Source organism: Rattus norvegicus, chromosome X, assembly GCF_021556685.1.
Source record: "Rattus norvegicus strain SHRSP/BbbUtx chromosome X, alternate assembly SHRSP_T2T, whole genome shotgun sequence".
Classification (NCBI taxonomy): domain Eukaryota; kingdom Metazoa; phylum Chordata; class Mammalia; order Rodentia; family Muridae; genus Rattus; species Rattus norvegicus.
Genome location: NC_141554.1, coordinates 151,302,167 through 151,319,619, shown reverse-complemented (window position 1 = coordinate 151,319,619; position 17,453 = coordinate 151,302,167). Strand labels below are relative to the sequence as shown.

At 40.8% G+C, this 17,453-nt stretch overlaps 1 pseudogene; it reads left to right on the top strand.

Moving 5' to 3' along the window:
- LOC147998386 (uncharacterized) overlaps nucleotides 1–17,057 on the top strand; it is a 34,306-nt pseudogene extending 17,249 nt beyond the window's left edge.
- The last annotated feature ends 396 nt before the right edge of the window (nucleotides 17,058–17,453 follow it).

Sequence of the window (17,453 nt, the reverse complement as noted above, 5' to 3'; positions counted from 1 at the left end):
CGGTTTTAGCTGACATTCATGGAGAGAATGAATCCTTAGAACTGTGCCACTAGTGAAAGGAAATCCTGTCTAGAGTATGTTTCTTTACAAAGCTGTGTCACACCATCATTTGGGCCCTCTGCTGGAAAAGTAGAATCAAGTCTCAAATAATGCCTTTTAAATTGTATCCTCTAGTATTATAGATGTAGGACAGTACTGTATCATACCTCTGTGGATGTAAAATAGCTTGTACCTGCTTTATGATACGTTGTAGTGACCGTGCTTTATCAGAGCTGTTTTTAATGATGTTGCTCAGAATGTTTTCTTTCCAGATGATGATTGAGAAGCTAATTTAAAAAAAAAATGGTGCCAGGTACCACAAGAGTAACAGAACTGTGCTGTTTTCTCGGGTTTTGTTTTTTTACTTTTTTTTTTTAATGGAGTGTGCTGGATGTCTCTACAGTTTTGTTCAGATGACTGCAGAACCTGGAAAAGCTGTTGCTGCTGTTGATGCATAACACACTGCTATTATTGGTCTTTTTATATAAATATAAATATATATATATACAGATATATAATTTGAATTTTTTGAAACTTTACCTGTGCTGTCAACTTTCGAAAAAAGTATCCCGGTTTACTGTGTTGAGTTGGCACTGTACAGAAATTAACAGCCATATTGGTCTAGAAATGTTGAACTTAAGTTTTTTCCATTTGTACAGGGGTAACACACTGTATTAAATATGTAAGGTCTTATATACGTGGGTTTGATTACAAAAACTAATAAAGTATTCTCTAAATTAAAAAAAAATGGTGTTCAGAGCTAAACAAATAATTCACAGCTGAGGAATGCCAAATGGCTGAGAAACACCTAAAGAAATGTTCAACATCTTTAGTCATAAGGGAAATGCAAATCAAAACAACCCTGAGATTTCACCTCACACCACTGAGAATGGCTAAGATCAAAAACTCAGGTGATAGCAAATGCTGGCGAGGATGCGGAGAAAGAGGAACACTCCTCCATTGTTGGTGGGATTGCAGACTTGTACAACCATTCTGGAAATCAGTCTGGAGGTTCCTCAGAAAATTGGACATTGAACTGCCTGAGTATCCAGCTATACCTCTCTTGGTCATATACCCAAAAATGCCCCAACATATAAAAAAGTCACGTGCTCCACTATGTTCATGGCAGCCTTATTTATAATAGCCAGAAGCTGGAAAGAACCCAGATGCCCTTCAACAGAGGAATGGATACAGAAAATGTGGTACATCTAAACAATGGAATATTACTCATCTATCAAAAAGAATGACTGTATGAAATTCGTAGGCAAATGGTTGGAACTGGAAAATATCATCCTGAGTGAGGTAACCCAATCACAGAAAAACACACATGGTATGCACTCATTGAAAAGTGGCTATTAGCCCAAATGCTTGAATTACCCTAGATGCCTAGAACTAATGAAACTCAAGATAGATGGTCAAAATGTGAATGCTTCACTCCTTTAAAAGTGGAACAAGAATACCCTTGGCAGGGAATAGAGAGTCAAAGATTAAAACAGACACAATAGGAACACCCATTCAGAGCCTGCCCCACATGTGGCCCATACATATACAGCCACTCAATTAGACAAGATGGATGAAGCAAAGAAGTGCAGGCTGACAGGAGCTGGATGTAGATCGCTCCTGAGAGACACAGCCACAATACAGCAAATACAGAGGTGAATGCCAGCAGCAAACCACTGAACTGAGAATGGGACCCCTGTTGAAGGAATCAGAGAAAGAACTGGAAGAGCTCGAAGGGGCTTGAGACCCCTTATGAACAACAATGCCAACCAACCAGAGCTTCCAGGGACTAAGCCACTACCTAAAGACTATACATGGACTGACCCTGTACTCTGACCTCATAGGTAGCAATGAATATCCTAGTAAGAGCACCAGTGGAAGGGGAAGCCCAGGGTCCTGCTAAGACTCAACCCCCAGTGAATGTGATTGTTGGGGGGAGGGCGGCAATGGGGGGAGGATGGGGAGGGGAACAACCATAAAGAAGGGGAGCGGGAGGGATTAGGGAGATGTTTGCCCAGAAATCGGGAAAGGGAATAAGACTTGAAATGTAAATAAGAAATACTCAAGTTAATAATGAAAAAATAAATAAAAAATAAAAAATAAAAAAAAACGGTGTGGTGTCCATCTTTGCTCTTTTCTTACTGATGGTAGGGTCGCAGGAATTTAGGCCATGCTCACTACAAAAACAAACAAGATATGGAACACAGAAATATGAAAGTAAACTAAGGGTTCAGGACAAGTTGTTTCAAAAGTGCCTAGTTTTCTGAGAATGAGTGTAGGAAAGTGGTAAGCAGATGTTTGTGGTAGAGTAATTAATTGGGAAAGAAGGGACGATGCTCGTAAAAGGATAGCATACTTCAGAGGTCTATTTACTGTAAGGTAACCATAGTTAATACCAATATATTGTTTATTGCTAAGTTTAAGAAAAACAGCTTTAATGCTCTTATCACAAAAAAATGGGAGCATGATGGATATGCTACTTAGCATAATTGAATTTTCAACAATGTATACGTAAATAAAATATTCAATTTTAATCCATACATGAATACAAGTATTAATGGTCAATTATAAACAACAAAATAAGTATGAAAGATAAATATAAAGACAGAAGATTGAGAATTGAAAAATCTTTTAGTTGCATTCTTCACTTAAAATTTCTGTATACATTTCAAAACATTTCTAATGTATACTGCTTTATCTTTCTTATGCGATCTAAATAAAAATATTAAAATATAAATTGTACCTATTGGTGTGATTTAGGGTGAGATTTTAATACATGTTTTGGCCTTAACTGAATGTCTTAATTATGGTTTAACTGCTGTGAACAGACACCATGACCAAGGCAAGTCTTATAAAGACAATATTTAAATGGGGCTAGCTTACAGGTTCAGAGGTTCAGTCCATCATCATCAAGGTCAGAATAGGGCAGCATTTAGGCAGGCATGGTGCAGGCAGGGCTGAGAATTCTACATCTTCATCTAAAGTCTGCCAGCACAATTCTAACCTCCAGGCATCTAGGATTGTGTCATAAAGCCCATGCCCACAGTGATGTACCTACTCTAGGCCACACCCCCTAAAGTGCCACTCCCTGGGCCAAGCATTTACAAACCATCACTCTCCACTCCCTGGCTCCCATAGGCTTGTTCAAATATATGAATCTATGGTGGCCATACCTAAACATAGTATAATAAAAAACTACATTTAATACAACTTCCAAAGTTCCCATAGTCTAGAGCAGTCTCAACAGTGTTAAAAGTACAAAGTTCAAAGTATCTTCTGAGAGTCATCCAATCACTTAACTGTAACCCCTGAATTAAGACAGGCAACCAGCTGGGCAAACTTCAAACTCTGCCATCTCCTTGCCTGATGTAAAAGTGTTTTTCAGATTTCTAACTCCTTTTTCATCTTTGTTGACTGTAACAAATTTCTTACTCCTGGGCTGGTTCCAACTCTCTGTTATCAGGTTTCCTCGGCAGGTATCCCATGGCTCTGGCATCTTTAACACCTTTGGTTCTCAAAGGTAGCTTGGATGTTACAACTTTTTGTTTCAATGTCCAGGATCCACACATGATCTTCTGGGATCTTCCAAAGGGCTGGCTTCACTTCTCCAGCTCTGTCCTCTGTAGCACTCTAAGGTCAGGTTGATCCACTATACTGTTGCTGTTGTTCTTGGTGATAATCCCATGATACTGACATCTCTAATACATTGGGGCCTTCTGTTACACTAGGCTTCACCAATAGCCTCTCATAGGCTCCCTTCATGGTGCCTAGCTTCAAATCCTTTGCATGACCCCTTCAGTCCTGGATTGTCAACTATAACTGAAGCTGTATTTTCACGAAAAGCCTTCCCTTGCCTCTCATAGTGCCAAGTCGTTGCTGTTCCTCATGATGGACTTCCTTTGACTCTCACAGTACCAAGCCTCAGCTATTCTTCATGACCCCTTCATGCCTTCAAAACTAGCACCACCCAGGTGACTCTTACACATTACCAACTACATCTGCAGCATGAGGTACAACCTTGGTCATCTCTGAAACACAGCTTCCTTGTGGTCTCAGAAAATTCTTCCCTGAAGATTTCACCTTAGTGATGATGATCTCTTCTTAATCACCAATAATTTCTAGCTCCAGCTAACCAGCATCAATTGTTCCAATAGTCTCTTTCTCTTGAATATAAAACCAGAGACACATGGCTGAAACTGAAGAGTTCTGCTGCTTGCAGTAGCTGGAACATTCCCCACTCCCTTCTTGTTCTATTACCCTATCACTAGCTTCATTTTTTCCAACTCCTTCCCTGCCTAAGCTTGGCTGTCCTGGATCTTGCTCCATAGTCTGAAGTCAGAGAGCTGCATGCCTGTTGCCTAAGCACTGGGATTAAAGGTGTGGTCCACCAAGCCTGGATTTAAGTTTTTCTTCACCTAGAATTACTCTCTTCTAGGCTGGCCTTGAACATAAAAATATGCTTATCTTTGCTTCCCGGGATTAAAGTCTTGTTCTACCATGCCTGTACCGAAATTTAGCTGGGTGGAATCTTGTCCCTCAAGGTCACTACTCCCTTAATTCAATTTAATATCCTTGAACACAGGATTCAGCTCCATTTCATGTCTTGGGTCCCCTTAGTACTCAAAATATATTTTATATTTTTATTTTCTCAGCTTAATATATTTGTTCAAAATATTCTTCCTTACATTTAATCAGAGAACAAAGTCTCTGTTGGGCTTTTTTTGAGACTTCCTTTGTCAATGCAAGTAAAATAAATCTCTTTACCACAGCCTTAGCCAGTCTCTTCAGACAATGGCAAAAAGCAGCCACATTCTTCACCAAAACAACACAAAAACAGTCTCTCAGCCACGTATTAAAGTTCTACCCTGAAACCTCTTGGGCCCGGGCCTACATATTTCTAATGACCCTCAGCACCACTATCTCTCATATTCCTACTAGACTGACCTATTAAACCCCACTTAAAGCATTCCTTGGCTTTCCAAATTCAAAGTCCCAAAATCCACATTCTTCCAAACAAAAGTATGGTTAGGTCTATTACAGCAATATCCTACTCCTGGTACTAACTTCTGTTTTATTTAGAGATTAACTTCTGTGAACATGTACCCTGACCAAGGCAAGTCTTATAAAGTAAAATATTTAATTGGGGCTAGCTTACAGGTTCAGAGGTTCAGTCCATCATCATCAAGGTCAGAGCAGGCAGGCATGGTGTAGGCAAGGCTGAGAATTCTACATCTGAAGAACTCTTAGTATCTTCATCTGAAGGCTGCTATCAAAATACTAACCTTTAGGCCACTAGGAGTCAGGTTTTAAGGCCCATACCCACAGTGACACACCTACTCTAACAAGGTCACGCGTCCAAATAGTGCCACTCCCTGGGCCAAGCATATACAAACCATCACAATGACCAAACCAGGAAAGTTAGCAATGCCTTCCCTCTTTCATCTTTTTACATAGTTTGGTCCTTTAGGTTCCTCTTTTCTCAGTCTTCATAAAACAGAAAATGAGTTTTGGTAAACTGTCATTATCCTACTGAGCTGCCGTTTAATGGAACATCAAGCTCAGTCTGTGCTTTGGTACCTATTATTTTAACCACCCCCTTCAACATAGTCTCCCTCTCCTTCCTCTCTGCGTGTGCTTTGTAGCTTCAGGTGTTCTCATGCACACACATTCTTGCCATGGAAGCTGGCAAATATATTTCCATGTAACAATATTTATTGAGAAAATGAGTTTTTCTCGAGTAGAAGATCCAGAAACAAGACAGAAAAAAAAGTTAGTGAAAAATTACAATATCTAATTTAATGATATAGGCATTGCAACAAGGTTTCTAAAATAATTGATACTTTATTATGAACATTGTTGCACTGTTTATATGTGGTACCCATGGAGGTCAGAAGAGAAACACACATTCCCTACTATTTCAAGTCATCCAAAGAGGAGATGATTCAGGAATAATTGTCTTAAAATCCAAGAATCTTCACAGTGCACAGCCTGTTAGTTTTTAGAATTCCAAATATAGTAGTACTCATAGAAATTATGAGAATTTTATTAATTTTTGCTCTATATCAGATACAGTAACTATCCAAATCTGTAAGTAGCATGAAGAATAACATTATCTTTGCAATTATCACATAAGGGAATGTAAAAAGGAATAATTGTGTGTTTGCTTGGTTTATGATCCTCCAATAAGATGGGTGTACGCTCAAAACAATTTTTCATACAACTGAGTATGCAGGGGGAAGAGGTTGGAAGTAGTTATTTTTTTTAAAATAAGGTTCAAAAATGTTATAGGCTTACATATAGTCACAGTGAGAAAGAAGTAGAGAACTGAATACTTGTGATTGCCTCTAGCAGGCCTGCTTTTCTTGTCTGGTGTACCTGGCAGTGCCTGGTGCAACAATGTTCATAATAAAATATCAATTATTTTAGAATGAAACCTTGTTTCAATGCCTATATCATTAAATTAGATATTGTAATTATTCACTAACTTTTTTTTCTGTCTTGTTTCTGAATCTTCTACTTGAGAAAAACTCATTTTCTCAATAACTATTGTTACATGGAAGTATATTTGCCAGCTTCCATGGCAAGAGTGTGTGCATGAGAACACCTGAAGTTAGTGCCTGAAGTAAAATTAGCAAGACACAATAGGAGCCTTCATGGAGTTTCTCTGACTGGTCATCCTAAATTTGGTTTACAATTGCAATGGCTTGGAAGGGACAAAATATTGAATGAAGATCTTGTGTAAATGTGTAAACTGTCCTTTGAATTTCAAATCCTCAGTAAGAGATGAGCAGACTATTAATGACACTCATTTTCTTAAGATATCTTATATGTATCATCATTTTAATGACATTTCTAAAAGGTAGGCCCTTTGATTCTATGCAGTTTATCCTTCTAGTTCAATGAGGCAGATGCTGCTGGACTTAAAGCATTTAGCAGTGAGGTTAAATTGAATCTCTGCTTGGACTCTGGAAATATCTTCACTGGGAGGCTTTACTGTTTTCTTTTTCTTTTCTTTTTATTTGAGGGGGGGTGGGTCAGGCCTTATTGTTAGCATTCTGTCTAAGCTTCACACCCACAGTTACCTGGCAATACCCAGGTAAGTCTGACACTACATAAAAGTGGCTGCTTGTCCACTTCTCACTCTCTTGCTCTTACCCTCTTCCTGCTTTGTCCCTTCTCTCCCCATTCCCTCCCCCCTTCTATCCACATGCTCATGCCAGCCTCTACTCTTCTCTCTCTCTTTCTCTCTCTCTCCCTCTCCCTTACATAATGCAGCAGTGCACATGCTAGCTATCCATGGTTACAAATTACTTATACATAGTCAGGCCACATACAGATGAATTGTCTCTACTTCCCCTCCTTGTATATGAGTCTCTCTCTCTCTCTCTCTCTCTCTCTCTCTCTCTCTCTCTCTCTCTCTCTCTCTCTCTCTCTCTCTCTTCCTGTCCCTCTCCCTGTCCCTTTCTCTCTCTCTGTCTCTCTGTCTCTATCTTTGTGTCTCTGTCTCTCTGTCTGCACCCACCCTCCCCTGCCTTTCTCTCCCCTACTACCCTCTTAACTCCCCTCCCCCTTCCCTCAGAGGAAAGGGATATCTCAGCATGAGCCCAATGAGGCACTTTCTTTCCTCATACCTCACCACACCTCCATAGAATATAATACCCCCTCTCTTTATCTTTTCATAAACACAACACTTATCCTTTGAAGTAAACAAAACTCATATTTTCTTTGTCAGTTGTTTCACCTCTAAATCCCACCCAGACCCTTTAACTGAAAAGGTTAAAAGCTAGGGGTCTGTGCTACTTAGTGAAAATGTCTCCATCTAGTGGTTAGAAAAGAAACTGGAGCTACGTGCCCCAGAGGGACATGAGTCAGAGCTAAGGTCAGGGTATGAGTTTATGTAGACTGATGCAGAGAGTTCTAATGATGGGGGTGAATGAGGAAATTGTCTGAGACATAATATACAAGATTAAATCATAAGTCCAATACTGAAGATAAGTAATATTTTATTCAATTATTAAATGCAAAATGAATTTTACAAAGTGTGATGGAATTCATGACAGAGTTCTTCCAACTTAAACTTACTTTTAAACAAAATTTATGATATCTTCATGCAGCACTGGAATTATGTGAATGATAGGAAACTTTTAAGAACTTGAGCTATAACCATACTGAAACCAAATTTCTCTGCCTTGGTCATACTACCAAACAGTATTCTTCTGCCTGCCATTTTGGTCATAACACCAAAGGTGTTTAGAAATTATCGAACACGAAGATGAATGTAGGCTAAAAAGCATCACACTCAATGATATAAATCATCATAGTCATAATAACTAATGTGTTTATGTATGATTCATTTTCCAATGACCTTTTATGGACTGAGGAGATAGATCAACAGGTAGAAAGAGTTCTTGTCTTGTAAGAACAATAATCTGTGTTTGGGTATCCAACATCAATGTAAAGCATCAGGTGTGGTCTTATGTGCATACTTGGAACCCCAGAGCTAGGGATAATCATGTGGGGTCAGGGAGCTTGCTGAAGCTTCCTGGCTACTAGTCAAGCTCCAGACTCTGTGAGAAACATTTGCTCAAGGTAATAAGGCAGACATTGATAGAGCAGAATCTCCAGTGTGTACCTCTGGCTTCCACAGACTCATACCAACATACACATATATACACACAAACACAAAAGAGGACCCTTAGCTCTGACTCTTCTGCTTTCATGGGAAATGTAAATGGAATGTCTATTGAATTGTGCTCAATTCAACCAACAACTGTAATTTATAATTATTCCATAATTTAAAGTGCCTTTGTACAAATATGTCGACTCTGGAGAACAGTATAAAGGACATTCAATTAGTATCTGAATTTATATTAGACATGAGCCTACAATGTTTTAATGAGTTCTTGTTAAATAGTTATTAGCATGGCATACAAATTATTGTTCAAGATGACACATAAAAAGAATTCCACTGCAATTTGACTGGGCCTAAGTTCCAGAACTGTTATGTACCTATAAAAATAACACACTAACCAACACCAGAAAGAAAAGGAGAAATAAGTTAATTGTGTATATATTTCTTAACATAAAAGCTATTCTGGTTGAAAGAGCACAATATCTAAGTTCTAAATATTGTCTGAAAATCTTGAAGTTCTACTAAATATTTCTGCATGTATGCCAGACATGGTTTTAAAACATATGTAACTAATACCATCTTCCAATTTTGTCCTGTGCAATTTCAAAAAATCAAGTGAACTTTTTCTATATTGGCATCTATTTATTACATATGAACAATGGATGGTGTGATTTATCTGAGGGGCATAATTCAATAGTTGATTATTTGAAGCTAATAATTCACTATTAATGAGCTTTTCTAATTGTCGATTCTACAACGATGACTGACCCAAGTCATGCCATGTAGATTTAACTGAAACCTTGAGATTGTCTCACAGACAAACTGCAAGGGAGGGTTGCTATGGTAACAGCAACAGGCAAATCCAGTCATCTTTATGTAGCCTTTACAGGAGTGGAAATGAGGGAGTAAGGAGAAACAGCTGCATCTTGGTAAAGGTTACACTTCTACTCAGATTGAGTTTGAAGGAAGAAAAACTAAAGGAGCATTATGCTGCTGCTTGATACTGAGCAGACAATCTTTATACTGAGCATCTCCTAGAAACAATCAAAAGAGTCATTTATTTTACCTTATTATTTTTTGCTGATTCCCACTGCAAAGTTCTGTGGGATGGAAAAGCATACTTCAAGTAATTAAATCCTTGTAACATTCAGGATAGGAAGAAATACACTTCTCAGTAGCTTATTCGGAAGAGGCACATTATTATTATCTAGACAGTGCTTGGATTTCCTAAGCACTTTCCCTCCCTTCCCTTACTTTAGTAGCACAAGTAAACTTAGATAAAGCAGCAGTACATATGCTAGCTATCCATGGTTACAAATTCTTTATACATAATCAGGCCTCATACAGATGAGTTGTCTGTACTTCCCCTCCTTGTAAATGAATCAAGGGTAAGACCTTTCCTCTCAGACCCTGAAATAGGGTTCTTAGTACTGTTCTCTGCTCCTAGTTAATACTGCTTTCTTTGTTTTGCATCACTGAACTTACATCAGTATTTTCCATTTGAAAACTCCCAGAGGAGACCAAAACTACTTCCTTTGTGGGGATGGGTCATGGCATTTAGAATGTATATATACTTTAATTATTATTTTCTGTCTCCCCCACTGTTATTTTAAACTGGATTTTATGCCAGGTTTTATTTAATATATAGTTCACTGGAGAGCAAGGGAATTTCTCTTTTTACACTGTGTGTGTGTGTGTGTGTGTGTGTAACAGAAAATCCACGTGCCACACAGAGACATTGGGTTTAAAATACTGGAATGCCAAGCGAGCTTATACCATGATTTTTATATTTTACCGATAAGTAGGATGATATCCAGAGATGGTTTTAAAGATTCACTGATAGTTTTCTCTCAGGCCCTGACCTCATATGGGTTTGCAAAGACTACTTGGAAAGCCTAATTCAATAGCATAATCCTGAGTGATGCTAATATCAAAAGCTGGCATCCATTTGTGTTTAGTAATGCATTTGTCAAAGCATGAATGTTTAAAAAAAAAAAAAAAAGAACTATGCCGAGAGACTTCTCTGGGTCTTCACTGTAGCTCTATCATTTACAAGTTGCAGAATCATGACTGAATTAATAAAACGGTAAATTTTCTAGAGATAGCATTCTCATGTGTGGTATGGGGCTAATCCTCTAGTCCTGAATGCTCACCACAGCGTAGCACAGGAAGATTTAAACTGTGTGAAAACTATGTAAAAAAATCACTGCATTTAATTTATTCTTCTTTATAATTTTATTTTTACTTTTTTGAGGTAAAGTTTCAGTCTACAACTCAGCCGCAATTCTGGCATCATTTTCTTCAGTGCTGGGATTGCAGGCATGTAACACCAAGATTTTTTTTTTAAATCAAGATTTTAGCAACTACTTATCATACAGGAAGTAATGTTCTAGGCCCTGTGGGTACATGAGTGGCCTGAAGAATCAGGGTGTAATGTCATGCAGCTGACACTCCACAGGTGAAGACACTGAAAGGAACAATAAAAGGCAGTGTGTTGCAGGGTACTGAGCTCTATGCAAATAGATAACCAGGAAGTGAATAGCAGATAAAGTGCTCCACTTCAAATCCCCTGGAGGAATCAGGAAGGCAACTTTTACCTTGTGGTAGTTGGAAAAATATCTTAAGGGAAATGAGAGGACAGGTCATGGAAGTGGGTGGAAGACATCTGGCAGAGTAAACAAGTCTAAATAAGGTGAATTAAGAACATAAAGTTTTGAGGAAGTTTAGGTTTTGCTAGTCTTCTATGACCAGTACAAACTGATATTTGGGCAGAGCAGAAATGGAGGATATATGGTCAAAAAGTATGATGGATCTTATTTTTAAGAGACCTAGTGTTCAGTTGTGAACATTAGATTTACTCTTAGTGAGAAAGAATGTCAGTATGGCATTGAGTGAAAAAACAGCATGGTTTCTCACTTGTCATAGTTGCCTTCTAGACAATAGATTATCACATAGCACCTGTAGAAGTTAGAGATAGTTAGGAGTGTTTGAACCATATGCATTCAAAGACATTGATCAGACATGTGATGGAAGTAGGACAGTGAGAAAGAATGAAAAATCTAGTAAAAAAAAATCTACTCAAAGAATTGTGCTGGAATTTTGATGGGAATTACACTGAATCTGTAGATTGCTTATAAGATGTGCATTGTCATTATGTTAATCCTCCCAATTCATGAGGGTGGGAGATCTTTCCATCTTCTGATACCTTCCTCAATTTCTTACTTCAGAGACTTAAAGTTCTTGTCCCACAGATCTTTCATTTGCTTGGTTGGAGTTACAACAAGGTATTTTATGTTATTTATGGCTATTGTAAAGGGCATTGTTTCCCTAATTTCTTTCTTTACCTGTGTATCATCTGTGTAAAGAGATCAAAGTGGGCTTTTTTTTAGTTTATTTTGTATCCAGCACCTTGGCTGAAGGTGTTTAACATCTGTAGGAGTTCTCTGGTAAAATTCGTGGGGTCAATTATATGTACTATCATATAAACCACAAAAACCGATACTTAGACTTCTTCCTTTCCAATTTGTATCCCTTTGATTGCCTTTAGTTGTCTTATTGCTCCAGCCAGGATTTCAAGACATATATTGAATAAGTAGGGAGAGAGTGGGCAGCCTTGACATGGGCCTGGTTTTAGTAGAATTGCTTTAAGTTTCTCTTCATTTAGTTTGATGTGGACAACTGTCTTGGCGTATAGTGCTTTTATTATGTTTAGGTATGTACCTTGTATCCTGATCTCTCTAAGAATTTTTTTTTCCGGAGCTGGGGACTGAACCCAGGACCTTGCGCTTGCTAGGCAAGCGCTTTACCATTGAGCTAAATCCCCAACCCCTAAGACTTTTACCATGAAGGGGTTTGCTCAATTCTGTTCATAGCAGATTTAATAGCCAGCAACTGGATACATTCTAGATGTCCCTCAATTGAAGAATGTATTTAAAAAAAAGCAGTATGTCGACACAATTGAATACTATTCAGCTATTAAAAAGAAAAGTATCAAAATTTTTAGGCAAATGGGTAGAACTTGAGAATATCATTTTGAGAGAGCTAACCCAGACATAAAAGGATATTCATGGTATGTACTCACTAATAAGTGGATATTTGCCATAAAGTACAATATACCCATACTACACTCCACAACACAAAGAAGTTAAATAAGAGGGAATGTCCAAGCAAGGATGGTTGATTCTCACTTAGAAGGGGAAAAGAAACAGACATATGAGGCAGATGGAGAGAAGGGACTGTGTAGGAGAGGAGACAAGAAGGGGATGGGTGGTTCAGGATCAGGTGTGGGGAGAGACAGGAGAGAGGGCCAGAGGCCCAGGAGAATAAATGGAATTCTGAAGTTGGTGTGGGTCAGGAACTTGAGGACATGCCAGAGGCCTAGGAGGGGGAGGCTCACCAGGAATTAATGGGCATGACCTCAGCTGAGACACAGAGCTCTGGGGATATGGAATGCAAAATGACGACATCTTGTAGCTAGGCAGGAGACCCATTGGAGTGATGGAGATACCAACACAGCCACAAAACTTTCAACCCCAAAATTATCCTGTCTACAAAACATACAGGGAAAGGGGATATAACAGAAACTGAGAGAATGGCCAACCAATAACTGGCCCAGCTTGCGACACATGCCATGGGCAAGCCCCAATTCCTGACACTATTAATCATACTCTGTTATAATTGTAGACAGGAACCTAACATTGCTGTTCTCTGAGAGGGTCCACCCAGCAGCTGACTGAAAGAAATGCAGAGACCCACAGCCAAACATTGGATGGCACTCAGGGACTATTGTATAAGAGGTGGAGGAAAAAATTAAGGGCCATAAAAGGGATAGGAACTCCACAGGAAAACCAACAGAGTCAACTAACCTGGACACTTGGGACTTTCAGAGGGTGTTACCAACTAAGTAGCTTACATGGGCTGGAACTAGGCCCTGTGCACATATGTATAATTTGGTCTTGTGGAATGTGGGAACCAAGCAGACAAAAGCTATCTTAGAAAATATCAGGTGACTGGGACTTTCCAACGGGGAGCTCCACAAGAATTTGTTGAGTAAACACCCTATTCAAGAATTTTCACAGCACAATAGGGGCGGGACCCTTCACCACCCCCTCTGTGTGCCAAAGATATCTCCCTGCCACGAGCCACCTCCCTGATGGAGCTTGAATGTATGTCATATACTTACTAGCTAATAGATTTAAAGGTCAATATGCTTAGCCAATAAGTTTAAATTGTAACCTTGCTGATGTATTTGAACCCCTAAAAGGTATAAAAAATGTGTGCCTTTATTCGTGGGGGTCACCTCTGCCCAAATTGCAGAATGACCCCAGTGCACTGGATCAGTAAACCTCTTGCTTATTAAATCGATCTCCGTCTCTGTGTTTCTGTGAGTGGGATATCTTGAACATAGGGTGCAGAGGGCTTTTCTTGAGTCTTACATTTTGGCGCGATGGTCAGGAAACCATCCTATTCACGGGACTGGTGAACAGAGACCAGAGGAAAAGCTCGAGCAGGTATTGCGCTTGTCTTTGCCTCTGTCTTGTCTAAATGTGTCTAGTTTTTCTTAATCTGTGTGGCCATTGTGGGCAGCAGTGGGAGGCTGCTGTTCTATTTGGGAATTGGAACGAGCAGAGTCCGCCGAATTCATTTTGGGGCAGTGGCCAGGAAGCCGCTGCTGAACTTTCTGATTTGGTCTGGTCTGGATGGAATTGTTGGGACTCTGCTCCTTTTGGAACCTATTGGCTGTGGATTCTGGACGCTCGTGGCAGGGGCCCATCGGTCTTGTACTTTCTATTTGCTTGCGTGGACTTGGACTGACAATATTTTTGGAAAGCATGGGACGGACTGTAGCAACTCCCTTGAATTTGATTCTTAAACATTGGGCAGAAGTGAAGTCTAGGGTCCATAGTATCTCAGTAGAGGTGAAAAAGCATAAATGGGAGACTCTTTGTGCCTTGAAATGGCCTTCCTTTGAGGTCGAGTGGCCGTCCATAGGTTCTTTGTCCTTCACTCTTATTCAATTGGTCAAAAAACATGTTTTTGGAGCAGGCCCTAAGAATCACCTGGATCAGATCCTATATATTCTGGTCTGGGAAGATTTGGTATCTAATCCTCCCCCATGGGTAAGCCCATGGGTGTCTATCCTCATTGTATAGGACAAGCCAAGAAGAGCATCATCACAGACACAGAAGCTGACTTTCTCCTGGACGCCCCCTCCACCCTATTCCCCTACTCTCCAGCCTCACACAGGTCCAGTCACAGGATTCCTGGCACCATCGTCTGTGGGCCCTTTAGCCCACCCAGAGGAGAGAAAGGGGGCAGAAAGTCCTCTTTTAGGAACAGAGAGACCTGCACAAGGGACTTGTAGCAGGAGAGGGGCGGCCCCTGACCAGACCAACATCTTGCCACTTTGAGTTTATGCCCCCCCCCCCCCCGATGATCAGGGCCACCAGCCCCTGCAGTAATTCAGTTTTCAGTGGCCGACTTATACAACTGGAAGACCCACAACCCCTACTTTTTCGAGAATCCTGAGAGTCTAACCTCATTGAGTTCCTCCTCTTTTCCCAGCATCCCACTTGGGATGATTGTCAGCAGCTTTTACAGGTGTTTTTCACCACTGAGGAGAAACAGTGTATTCTCCTCGAAGCCAGGAAAAATGTCCCCAGGGCAGACAGATGGCTCTCCTTTCTACCAGTAGATATTGATGCAGGTTTTCTGCTGACCAGGCCAGACTGGGACACACCTGAAGGTAGGGAGCACCTGAAAGTCTATTGTCAGGCTCTGATGGCAGGTCTCAGAGGGACAGCGAGACACCCCACTAATTTGACAAAGGTAAGAGATGTGGTCCATGGGCTAAATGAGTCTCCTTCAGCTTTTTGAGAAAGACTCATGGAGGCTTTCCACCAGTTCACTCCTTATGATCCCAGCAGTGAGAAGGATAAGGCTACAGTTACAGTTGCTTTTATTGATCAGTCGAGCCAAGATATCAGGAAGAAGTTGCAGAAATTAGAAGGGTTACAAGATAAGTCTTTAAGAGAGCTAGTGCAGGATGCTTACAGAGTATTTCATAACTGGGAGACAGAAGAAAAAGAAGACAGGAAACAGAGAGAGCAGGGAGCTAGAGAATTAGAGAGAAAAGAGGCAGGAAGAGAATCTTCACAGAATCTTGGCCACAGTAGTTAGAGAGTGTAAGGAACTTAGTTAGGTAGTACCTGGCAACCGAAGAGAATCCCTGGCCAAGGACCAATGTGCCTACTGTAAAGAAAAAGGGCACTGGGTGTGAAACTGCCTCAGGAAGAAGAAAAAGGGACCCTATGTTTCAGACAGTAAGCTGACAGGGCCTAAAGTACTGGCCATCCAAGGGGACAGTGACAGTGAATAGTGGGGATGGGGTTCGGTTCCCCTCCCTGAACCCAGGGTAACCCTTACTATGTAGGGGATGGCCACTCAGTTTCTGGTAGACACAGGAGCATAGAATTCGGTCCTCCTACAATCAGATGGGCTGATTTCTAAAAAGAAGGCCTGGGTCCAAGGGGCCACAGGCAACAAACAATACTCATGGACTAACTAACTGAAGAACAGTGGACCTAGTCATTGGCTGGGTAACCCACTCATTCCTTGTAATCCCAGAATGCCCTTGCCCCTTGTTGGGAAGAGACCTTCTCCCTAAAATGGAAGCACAGATCCATTTCCTCCCAGAAGTACTCCAGGTTAGAGGCTGACAGGGAGAACCCATCCAGGTGCTGACTATGAAATTAGAAGATGAATACCGACTCTGGGAGAATAAGGATTACAGGACTGAAGATGTAGACTGGTGGTTACAGAAATTCCCACAGGCTTGGGCTGAGACAGCAGGAATGGGAAAAGCTAAGAATCAGCCTCCGGTCCATGTTGACCTAAAAGCCCAGGCCAGCCCAGTCACTGTCCGTCAGTATCCAATGTCTAAAGAAGCCCAAGATGGGATTTGGCCCCATATCCTCTGTTTCCTCCAACTAGGGATCCTGCAGAAGTGCCAGTCCACATGGAATACTCCTCTCCTCCCAGTACGAAACCCTGGGCCCAATGACTATCGACTTGTTCAGGATTTCAGAGAAGTAAACAAATGAGTGACCTTTACCTTATGGTCCCTAAACCATATAACCTGTTGAGTTCCTTGCCTCCCTCTAGGACCTGGTATACCATACTGGACCTCAAAGACACCTTCTTCTGTCTATCCCTGGCCCCTAAGAGCCAAGAGTACTTTGCCTTTGAGTGGGAAGATCCGGAGTCAGGCATAACCAGCCAGCTCATGTGGACCTGCTTACCTCAGGGTTTCAAGAACTCCCCCACCATTTTTGATGTGGCTCTACACCAAGACCTAGCTGCTTCTGAGCATCCAATGCTCAGGTAACTCTTTCTCAGTTCGTGGATGATCTTCTCTTGGCAGCATCCAGCAAGGAACTGTGCTTGGAAGGAACTAAACATTTTCTCACAGAACTGGGAGAGCTGGGTTACTATGCCTCAGCAAAGAAAGACCAAATATGCCGCCAAAAGTTCAGCTACCTGGTGTACTTGCTCAGGGAGGGGAAGAGATGGCTGTCAGGTGCCAGAAAGGAAACTGTGTTTCACATCCCACCATCCATGAGTCAGAAACAGGGTAGAGAATTCCTGGGAATGGCAGGCTTCTGTCGCCTATGAATAGCTGGGTTCTCCAAAATGGCCGCCCTTCTCTAACCTCTCACCAAGAATAAACAGTTATTTGTGTTGGGAGAAAAGGAACAAGGAGCTTTTGATGCTATCCAAACAG